Genomic DNA, 10,583 nt, shown 5'->3' with positions numbered 1-10,583 from the left:
AAAGGAAAAGCCAGGGAAAGATAGACCAATATTTATGAAGTTTGATTATTACCGTGAGAAAGAAAGCGTCCTTCAAAACTGCAAAAAAACTGAAAGGGACCGCTATGACCATTAGCCATGACTACGCCCGAGAGACAGTTGAAATAAGGCGCAAACTATGGAAAAGTGCAGCTTCAGATAGGGCTAATGGCGCCCAGGTTAAGTTGGTGCATGATAAGATTAAAATAAATGGTGATTTATATGGTTGGGATGTCACCCGAGATGAAAGATACCTGTATCGAAGCCGAGAAGATAAACAGCAGAATGCTCTTGAGGCTGCCGACACGGTCAGGCGTGGTGAACGAGAAGAGATCACGTCATCGAAGGCGCTGGGAACGCCATTTTCGTCACCACAGGCATAGCTACGGCTTCTTTTATTTAATGCACGAATCATCGTTAATAAAGTAACTGAAGTGGAATACGCGTGGTGGCCATAACTGAAAGATGGCTACACAATTGTGTCTATGATGAATGCATTGCGACGGAAGGCTACAAAATGTTTAGATGCGATAGGGATTCACGAGGGTGCGAAGTTGCTATCATAGTAAAAAACTCTATTGTGACGTCAAAGGTTCAAAGCAATGCACCAGAAACAGTGTGGTGTAGAATAAGTCTTTCAAACATGGTACACCTTATCGGTTTCGTCACCCGCTACTGCTCCAGAGTACCTTGATGAATTGAATAATTTTCTTTGCACCCATGTTAACGGCAACACCAGGCTTATTTTGACTGGAGACTTCAATGTGCCTCATATTAACTGGGACGCTTTTCTGCATGGTCAGGTCGAGATTGATAGTGGTGAAAAAATGTTGGAAATTACGTTCGCTCACAACGTAATACAAATAGTAGATGAATATACCAGAATAACATCATCTCAGTCAGTGTTAGACATGGTGTTCTTTTCAAACAAAATATGCAATTACGAGATATGTGTTGAGGAGGGCATTTCTGATCACAGATTAGTCTTGGTCGCTATTCCACTGTGTGTTTCACGGGCTATAACTTATAAGACTATACAAGTGAAGGACTACGCGAACGTAGATGACACTTCCATCCTTGACATGTTGGGGTATTCGTTTAGTCAATTTCAGCACATATCCGAGCTCGAAACAGTTGAAGAATTGTGGCAGCGTTTCAAGGGTATCGTTAAACATTGCTTCGACAAATTCATTCCTAGTAGAGCGTAGGAGACTAAAAAGCGCAATCGTGGATAACGCGAGGCATTATTCATAAAAAGCGAAAGCTAAAAACACTGCGTAGAAGAAGAAACCGTTACGTTGAGGAAACAGCACGTGTACGAATGGAACTGAAGAAAGACCTGATAGAATCCAAGCGCGCTTTTTTAGTCACAAGTTGAGTACATTTATTAAACATTCGCCCAGGAAGTTTTGGCTTTATATGTCTGATAGGTGCGATAAGATTGAGGATTTGAAAAAGAGAAATTAAATTGTGACGCAGAATGCTGATATTGCAGATTGTCTTAATACTTTTTTTCAGTCAGACGCGTATGCGGCACTGAAACCGAAGGCGCACTATGCCACTAGGGTAGCTGTTTGGGCTTGTTGGTTTGGCATGACACAGGTTGAAAGCGCAAAAGACGAAGACAGAGAAGAGGCTTGACACACACGAGCGCTCGTGTGTGTCAAGCCTCTTCTCTGTCTTCGTCTTTTGCGCTTTCAACCTGTGGCACTATGTCACTTTTCTGAACCAATGGGAAATATTATTAGTCGACAAGGATTATTCAAAAGCTTATTGTCTATGAAGCGTGGAAACTTGGGCAAGTTGGTAGGTTATAAATGAATAAACTAACAGCGCCTCTGTTCTTCTCCGTTGCCCTGTTCGTATATTCACTTATTGCCTCTTGATTCTAAAAAAGGCATGTGGACCTGATGAAATACCCATTCCTTTCTTACACCGTTATGCGGAGTGGATGTCTTACTACTTGCAAATTATTTTTGAAAAGTCCCTTTGTACTAGTTCAGTCCCATGCGACTGGCGCAGAGTTGTAGTTGTCCTTGTGTTTAAGAGTGGAGATCGGTTTTGCGCTAATAATAACAGTCCGGTTTCACTCATGTCAGTTTGCTGCAAAATATTGGAACATGTTATAGTCAAGCATATCGTCACGTTTCTGGAAAACAAAATTTTCTTTTATCCTTATCAGCATGGCTTTAGGAATAAAGTCTCATCTACAACACAGCTTATTGAAACAAACTCGGAACAGTAGCGCAAAAAACACACAGACGACGACAGAGCAAGACGTGACACACTCAATTCAGCACTGTGTCCCGTCTTGCTCTGTCGCCGTGTGTGTGTTTTTCTGCGCTACTGTTCCGAGTTATGCACTACCAACTAGCCCACCAGTCTGTCTTTTTATGGAAACAATCCATGCCTTTCCGACAGTGTTCATCTGCATAGATTTCGCTAAGGCCTTCGGTAAAGTGCCTCACGATAGATTGCTAAATGAGCTTCGCTGTGCGGGACTCAGTCAACTTGTACTTAGCTGGATTAAAGCATGCTTAAATGACAGGAATCAAATTGTGAAAATTGACGACTCTCTGTCTAGTCCGTTGGAAGTGGTTTCTGGTGTAACACAGGGCTCGGTTCTCGGGCCCTTGTTATGTTTATTGCGATAGCAATTATATGGACAGTGTCGGCCGGTTTTTGATATATATATATATATATATATATATATATATATATATATATATATATATATATATATATATATATATATATATATATATATATATATATATATATATATATATATATACCACTACGCTACGAACAGGTAGCTAACGGCGAGCGTTATATACACACCCTTTACCGCTGGATGGACTCAGAGACGGCAGGCGCTTATAAGCGTTTCTTCATTCCCAGCGAGATGGCGCGAGGAGCGCAATGGACGAAACGGGCGCGGGGGGTTGTATGTCTTGTGCTTTGCCCGCGATATCCGCGCTGAAGTCACACAGCGTACGAAGGTCACTTCACTCGCTGCAGCGGCCGCGTTTGCGAAAGGAGCGCGCTGTTCAAACAGAAATAAGTAACAACTGCGACATTTAGTTAGCCCTCGTCCTGTGTGTACCTGTTCGTTCGTTTCGTGCATCCTGCTTTATGTTTCAGCAGTGCGCTTCAAGTATCGAGCTGTGACGCATGATAGTTCGCGCTCGTCCTGTGTGCGTTCTTTTCGTGCGTCCTTGGGCTCGAGCGACGCGCTGGCAATTTCGAGCTGCTTTCCGTTCTTCGCGTTACATTCCAGTTTGTTGCTATCGCATTCATTGCTTCGCCGTTGCGACGAAACTGTGACTTTTTATATATGTCAGCGACATCGCAGACATTGTACAACCTCCTGTAAAGCTCCAGTTGTTTGCTGATGATTGTTTAATATACGCGCGAGTGATTAGTAGGAATGACCAGTTGAACATTGTCCAATGCCTGCAGGAATTACACATTTGTGGTGTCAAGCTTCGGGAATGGAAATAAATTACGTCAAATCAACCGTTACCCATATTTCTCGCAATAAAGCGACTATTCTATTCGAATATGACATCGTAATCACAGCTTGTTGAGAGTGGGCGCATTTAAGTATCTAGGTTAATTTTTATTATATGTCAATAAAAATTATGCAATTACGCAAAACTTAAAGTGGCATACACATATTGATAATGTTTGTTCTAAAGCTTGACAGAAGTCATCCTTTCTCAGAGAAAAACTAGAGGGCGCAAGTATGGACGTGAAACTTCTTGCTTTTAAAACGTTTATACGACCAATCGTTAAATATGTTAGTATTGTCTGGAGTCCCCACGAGAAAGTATTGGTAAATAAGCTAGAAAGAATACAATGGCTTGCGGCTCGCTTTATATGCTCAAAATATAGGAAGACTGATTCAGTCACACAAATGCTACAATTCTGTGAACTAGAGATACTTGAAAAACGCCAGACTTAAACACAGATTAAAGTTTCTTTTTCAAATATTGGAAAGTGATCTTAAAATAAACAGAAATGGCTACATACAACTATCTGGGAAACGAAGCGAGAGGGCAAATCACGGGTGAGTGCTGCAGCCATGCTTTGCGCGAACGAAGATGTACCAGCATGCATTCTTCCCTGAAGTGATTGAGGAGAGGAATGTATTACCGGGTGAAATAGTAAATACGAATGATGTTAACAAATTTATGAAGGGAAGGAGTGGAAATTTTAAGGGCTCGTTTTTCTTTGTTATGCACAATATTAATGAGAACTAACATACAATAATGCCAAGGAAAGTATTGGGGACGTTATTAGTAGTAAATGTAATGTAAATGTGAAGAAAGAAAAATGGACGAAAAGATAGCTTGCCGCGGGCAGGGACCGAACCTGCGACCTTCGAAGACGCGTCCGATGCTCTACCAACTGAGCTACCGCGGCGGCCATCCCTCCGTCCACCTTCTGGGGTATATATGTGTATTTAAACGTGGGAGCGTCAGTCAGCGCCGCCAGTAGCCATGACGGCGAGTGTGGAACACTCTTTTTCCGCCTGTTGGCGTCACCTAACACGTGGACTTATTACGACCTGACAGCTGGCCAATAATCCCTCGCATACTACCTGAAAGCATCAAGTCGAAGGTCGCAGGTTCGGTCCCTGCCCGCGGCAAGCTATCTTTTCGTGCACTTTTCTTTGTTCATATTTTCATTACATTTACTACTAATAACGTCCCCTATACTTTCCTTGGCATTATTGTCTGTTAGTTCTTATCAACAAATTTATGCACTCACTTGATCTACATTTTCGTGATTTGACATAAAAATGATCCCGATTGTTCCTATTGTTATGTGATTGGAAATGTCTTTTCGTTGGTTATAAGAGAGTACTTCTAATGTTGTATAAATGTTTGTCTCATTTTAAAATTTCTGTAAGTTGTATTATGTACCTACTGGTTGTTATGCCCTACTGGTTGTATAGTATGCACCTCCTTGTAATTAGCCTCAAAAGAGGGTTGACAGTATTTCAAATAAACAAAAAAAAATTGGCAGATCCCACGTACCGTGGGAATCAATGTTACGCGAAGCATGCGCGGGATGGTGACTGTGGCGTAATTTGATATTGAGCGAAACGTTGCGGAATGACGCTAGAGAAATATGGAAGTGGTGTACGCGCACTCATATGTTGAAGAGTCGCATATCTATTATAAAGCCAGTTGTTTACAGTTGCGTAGCGATGGCAACAGACACATGGGTGTTACCAACACCAGAGGCGGTAAGCTGATTTGTAGTGCTTATATTCTTGAATACTGGATAGCACGAATCCGTACAGGGCAAAGAAGGAACACAGGCGCACAGGGCAGGCATAACTTGCAACTAAGCTTCATTCAGGAAAGTTTCCCTAGATATATACACAGCCGCATGGCACGCGCAGGCGCACTGCACGTACGTACGTTACAGTCACAGTTACAGTTGTAATGCTTATAATTGTCCGTTATGACGGAGAACGCACGCACATACGGAAAACGGACGACGCACGCACGATCCCGCGTGCATGTGTGAAAGGGGTTCTTGACAGTTCTTGATCAAGGTCATCATCAAAGTGATCAGTGAGCCCGAGCAGCTGCACCGGACTTGCTAATCGGATCCGTTCGTGATCGCGGTTACGAGGGGTCTAAGTGTACTGGAGTGCGAGGTATAGTGCAGATGGTGGAAATCCTGGATCCCTCTTACGATGAAATGATCTATGATGCATCCTGTCGTGGACGTGGCAGCGAGGCTTTTGATGCCCTTTCCACATCGAATCCGTCTTTCACGCAGTATAGAGACCAAGCATTTTTGCGTCTTGATAAATCAATGTTGAAGACACCGGTAATGATGAGAGGCCTGGTTCTCTCAGCAGAAATATTGTTGGAAGCATTGACGCTGGTTTTTGCGTAATCCACATGGTCCACGTTGCGGACCACGTGTACGAGTGGATAGTGGTTGAGCGTCTTCCAGGGGTGTTCTTTCTTCACTTTCTTCACTTTCCTTGCGTCCGCCGCGGTGGTGTAGCGGTTAAGGTGCTCGGCTGCTGACCCGAAAGTCGCGGGTTCGATCCCGGCCGCGGCAGTCGCATTTCGATAGAGGCAAAATGCTAGATGCCCGTGTTCTGTGCAATCTCGGTACACGTTAAAGAATACCCAATGGTCAAAATTTCCGGAGCCATTCGCTACGGCGTCTCTCACTTCATATCGTGGTTTTCTGACATAAAACCGCAACAATTATTATTATTATCTCTTTCCTTGCGTCTGTATCACCTGACTCTGTATCATCTGTGCCACATACTCGCATAACATTACCTCTGGTTTACGGGTATGTGCCACACGTGACTGAGAGAAAGGGTTTCATGACGTACGCGACAGGTATTTTGCGTTATTCATGTCATGACCAGTGGATGGTGTTCGTCATACACTGATCCCCTGCTAGGCCAATTTTGGTATATTACAATTTATACAGACGAACAGGAGAGCGCCCAGACGTAGGCGGCTAGATAGATAGATAGATAGATAGATAGATAGATAGATACGTAGATAGAAACGGCCAAAGTGCCTGAGGTTCGCTAAGAAATGCTTCGCATTTATTAAAATTTCACCATCTCCCACTAAAGGGAACCATGTGGGGATGTGAAGGAGCGCATGGGTCGACTTAAAGTTCCGTTCATCACGGGCACCTTGCATGTGGTTAACGCGTTCTTGCATGTGGAGCACACCATGAATTCACTGTAGTTGCTGTTGCTGTTACTCGTCCCGAACTCCTGTTGGAGCACGCCACGCGGGTTCATCGCGCGTCTGCAGAATCTGGTTCTCCGACGGCATCACGTGATTGCTGAGATAGTCTAAGGGGGAGAGGCCACGGCGTCTTACCCAGCCCCTTACACAGGTCCGAACGCGCTAGCGCGTGCCAGCGCGTTCTGACTAGGATACAACGCGTTGGTTCATCGCGCGTCTGCAAAATATCGTTCGCCGACGCCATCACATAACTGCTGAGAGAGTGTAAGGGGGAGAGGCCACAGCGTCTTACCGAGCCCCTTACACTGGCCCGAACGCGCTAGCGCGTGCCAGCACACGTGGTTTTGTCTGCGTTACGCCAAGCTAGGACAGCATACGGCAGCCTGGGCCCCTAAAGTGCTCTGCACGTATCATCATCAAGACGGTCGAAGAACGAGACGAAGAAGTCTTCTCCTTGGCGCGAGCGCGCGCTCAATATGCTACAGATGGCTACAGTAGGTTTTAGAAAACGGACGGTCGCCAATGGAACCACAGACACAGCCTAGCGCAAAAGCTGCTTCGCATTTAAAATAAATAAATATCCGCAGCTGACATTCTGAACATATTGCAGGGGGAAAAAATGCTGGAAAAGGTGCTGCCCCTGGCTGCGCTCTGCAAGAGGAAGTTGCATAGCCGAATGCAGCTACTTTTAGGGGCGAAGCTCCTTAAAGCGGCACCCGTTCGTCGCCGTCGTAGTGCGTAACCAGTCTTAACGCTAGTACCAGATCTTGACCTCCAAGGTGGTGCCGGTGGGAGATTTCTCCTGTGCGTTGTTGAACAATAAAAAATTCGCAGCGTGCGCGTTAACTAAAAGCCGAATTCTTCTGTCTCTCATTCCCTATTAGCAGCCATTGGCATGTTCCAGTAGGAAACGTTAGTAGAAGTAGAAGTGTAAGTGTTAGCTAAAAGCCGACTTCTTCTGTCTCTCATTCCCATTAGCAGCCATTGTTTACCTCCAAGGTAGTGCCTGGTGAGATTTCTCCTGTGCGTGATTAAACAATAAAAATTTTGTTCAAAACGCCGTTGATTGATGAAATAAACCAACGAAAGACGCCAGATATTTCTAAAGCAAAACGAAAAGGCGCCAGCTGCTTAGCGAAAGACGCCAGATGTTTTCTAAAGCAATCGTTTTCTAAACAATGAAAATTCACAGCGTACATGTGAAATTAAAGTGAGCTGCAAGTCGTCATAACTCTCATCGAACCTTTAGTATAAACGCGCCCGATCTCACGTCGGTGATGATGTACTGGGCAGAATTCACGGAAGATTCACGGTTTACCGATGAACCTCCGCAGCTTCACCCACTCATCATCATTCACTCCGTGGATATGCTGTGATTTTTTCTGGTTCTATTTGGGATGCCGTCGTATTTGCCAATTCCTGCAACGTCAGTAGGAGGGGGGAGGGAGGGGCATCCGAACGCCATTTTTCGCATGCTGGATGTGTGGCGACCCAAAGGAGGTGTCGGTTGTCGCCCGAGCATCTCGGCCAACTGGCATTTCTTCGCTCAGTAGCAAAATGTATGTGGTTCGGAGCAGCAACACCATGAAACAAAACAAAAGGGGACTGTTGAGAAAGTAAGCAGCACGGCGATTCGCCAACTTTCAACAAAGAAGTTTATTCTTTTCTGTAAATTTCATACGTGCCAGCGCATCGTCTTGTTGCTTATTTTGTTCGTGTTCGTTTTTGTAGCGCTGCTTCATTGTGTTGCCACATAAACGCATCTCTCCTTACATTTGATAAACGAGTAGTTTTCGTCGCCTGTAGTGTCACTCGCAACTCTCTTTGTATTTATCCAACCCTCAGATTTTACTCCCTTCCTGTGTAAGTGCGGCATTGTAATATGCGCCGGTTATTTCCTAAGTGGTTCTTAGTGCCGTTCTGTTTTACTGTTTAGCAAATAAAATATCGTTTAGCAATGAAAGAGAGAGAGAAAATATATTACAAGGCAGAGAGGGTGGCCTGAGCTAGTACGCCTTGCCTGCTACACTGCACCGGGGAAAACGCAACGGGGGAAAAAGAGTGATGAAGTACGATGATGGGAAAAGGATTAGGTAATCCGTATACACATAATAAGACATGTTTGCTAGCGTAAAGAGGCACAACCACGCTAGCAACCATCTTTTATTACGCTGCATACCAACCATCCCAACTGTCGGTCTTATAGGTTATATACCCTTTTCATAATTGTTCGGCTAGTTTTCCTGCGATGCAGTTAGCCCAATTAATGGCAGCTTAGTCACTTCTTCAAACAGGGTGTTCAAACGTGGCGCCGGGACGCGGAAAATGTAGACTCTGCTCTCTTGACACGCATAATATAGACAGCACTACGAGCGCGCTGCCATGAGTTGAGAGACGCGCAGCAATGCGCGAATTGTGAAAAGGGTCCCTTTATGTAATCCGCAACCTTACGCGTCAGTTTACCGAACGCCTAGCATCCAGTGCATTACTACTGAAGAAGTGACGTTGTAGCATTTAGTAATACTGTATGGTTGCATATTTAGGGAGAAATACAGTTTCAGCTAGAGGCCCCCGCCTTCTGCTGTGACAAGAAAGAAGGACAGTTGCGAAATTTATGTTGTAATGCCTGATACACTAGATGGCGCTCACAGTTCAGGATGTACGCGCGAGTGAAATAGTGCCAGTGGCGCCGGCAACGATCACATGAAACCTGCCGAGTACACCGGCGCAGCTGCAGTTCATTCTAGCCGGGAGGCAGAAACTCGTGTCACTGCCGAAGTATCGGTGGTCTGTTTGGGGCCAGTATGTTTCTTTCTAATCTCTGCATCGCTGACCTGAAGGAAAAGATGGCGTCAGTCCGCAATTATAGTATTATGTAGGGCTTCCCCAACCTAGAAACGATGCCGTGCTTACGAGAGCGAGCGTCTTATTTAATTCCTCTTCCTCCTCGTCTCTATTTTACCTTTCTCGGGATTTCCTCGCCCTCCTCCACACTGCATGTTTCAGCTGCGACTTTCCAACCAGTGTGGTCCCCGAACTCACCTCCGGTTTCGATGAGCTCGAGTAGGCAGGCTTCGAGAAAATACGACCTGCTGCCGAAGTGTCCAGGGATGATGGCCACAGATGCTTGAATCCGAGACATCAACCAACGACGACGGGCCCCTTGTGTCTAGTGTGCGAAAGTGGGAATTTTCGCACACTGGACACAAGGGGCCCGTCGTCGACACTTTCGGAAGTGGGAATTTTCGAGCGTCAGCGCGTCTGATAAAAAGATTTGGGTCCATATCAAACACGAACGATGCCTCTCAAACAATTTGATATCGGTTTTAAAGCACCGATAAGAAATGTCTATTAATCGATTAATCCATCAAAACATTCCACCGAAAGCAATTAATCGATTAAAGGCTAAATCGTTTAACGATTAATGATTCATCGATTAAAAATTTTAATCGACCGCTCCGCTCTTGGAGGAAAATCGCTGTCATGTGAAACAGGCTTAAGGAGTGATTCAGCGGCCTGTACAACGAGAGAATTCTAGGGAGCGGCAAAATAAACGGTGGCGGCGACAAGATGCCGAAGCGATGAAAGCCTTGAGCGAACGACGACGTGCCCGTATACGTATGGGCGGTATGAACGCTTCGTTTCAGCGCGAGTTTTTCTCCCTGGAGTTCGGACATCCGTGTCGTGCCTGTGGTTCAACTCGAACCTGTCTGCGCTAGCATCACCTAGCATCACCTAGCTAAAGCCTCGCAACAACCTAGAAGCAACAAAATTAGACTTCAGAATCGTACAGCTTCGCTGCTTCAAGCCTTG

The 10,583-nt window shown here is 45.1% G+C and overlaps 1 non-coding gene across 1 annotated transcript; it reads right to left on the bottom strand.

Annotated features, from left to right (window-relative positions):
- Positions 1-4,374: 4,374 nt before the first annotated feature.
- On the bottom strand, positions 4,375-4,446 carry Trnar-gcg (transfer RNA arginine (anticodon GCG)). The gene has a single exon. It is a non-coding gene; the product is annotated as a tRNA-Arg (tRNA).
- Positions 4,447-10,583: the final 6,137 nt, after the last annotated feature.

The sequence above is a fragment of the Rhipicephalus sanguineus genome, chromosome 7, assembly GCF_013339695.2.
Source record: "Rhipicephalus sanguineus isolate Rsan-2018 chromosome 7, BIME_Rsan_1.4, whole genome shotgun sequence".
Lineage (NCBI taxonomy): Eukaryota > Metazoa > Arthropoda > Arachnida > Ixodida > Ixodidae > Rhipicephalus > Rhipicephalus sanguineus.
This window is presented reverse-complemented; position numbering and strand designations above follow the sequence as displayed.